Here is a 908-nt window from a genome sequence, read left to right as displayed (position 1 = left end):
ATAGGACATACCTCTTAGCTCTGGGACTAGTCTTGTTGCAAACCTTTGCACTTTCTCTAGTTTCTTCACATGCTTGGCTAGGTGTGGGTGCCAAACTGGTGCCGCATACTCCAATATGGGCCTAACGTACACGGTGTACAGGGTCCTGAACGATTCCTTATTAAGATGTCGGAATGCTGTTCTGAGGTTTGCCAGGCGCCCATATGCTGCAGCAGTTATTTGGTTGATGTGCGCTTCAGGAGATGTGCCTGGTGTTATACTCACCCCAAGATCTTTTTCCTTGAGTGATGTTTGTAGTCTCTGACCCCCTAGACTGTACTCCGTCTGCGGTCTTCTTTGCCCTTCCCCAATCCTCATGACTTTGCACTTGGTGGGATTGAACTCCAGGAGCCAGTTGCTGGACCAGGTCTGCAGCCTGTCCAGATCCCTTTGTATTTCTGCCTGGTCTTCGATCGACTGAACTCTTCTCATCAACTTCACGTCATCTGCAAACAGTGACACCTCGGAGTTTATTCCTTCCGTCATGTCGTTCACAAATACCAGAAACAGCACTGGTCCTAGGACTGACCCCTGTGGGACCCCGCTGGTCACAGGTGCCCACTCTGACACCTCGCCTCGTACCATTACTCGCTGCTGTCTTCCTGACAAGTATTCCCTGATCCATTGCAGTGCCTTCTTGTGTCTCAGGGGTGATGAACTTGTATCTCAGGGGTAATGAACTTGTGTCTCAGGGGTAATGAACTTGTGTCTCAGGTGTGATGAACTTGTGTCTCAGGGGTGATGATCTTGTGTCTCAGGGGTGATGAACTTGTGTCTCATGGGTGATGATCTTGTGTCTCAGGGGTGATGAACTTGTTTCTCAGGGGTGAAGAACTTGTGTTTCAGGGGTGATGAACTTAAGTCTCAGG

This window comes from Cherax quadricarinatus, chromosome 26, assembly GCF_038502225.1.
Source record: "Cherax quadricarinatus isolate ZL_2023a chromosome 26, ASM3850222v1, whole genome shotgun sequence".
In the NCBI taxonomy this organism is placed as follows: Eukaryota; Metazoa; Arthropoda; class Malacostraca; order Decapoda; family Parastacidae; genus Cherax; species Cherax quadricarinatus.
This window is presented reverse-complemented; position numbering follows the sequence as displayed.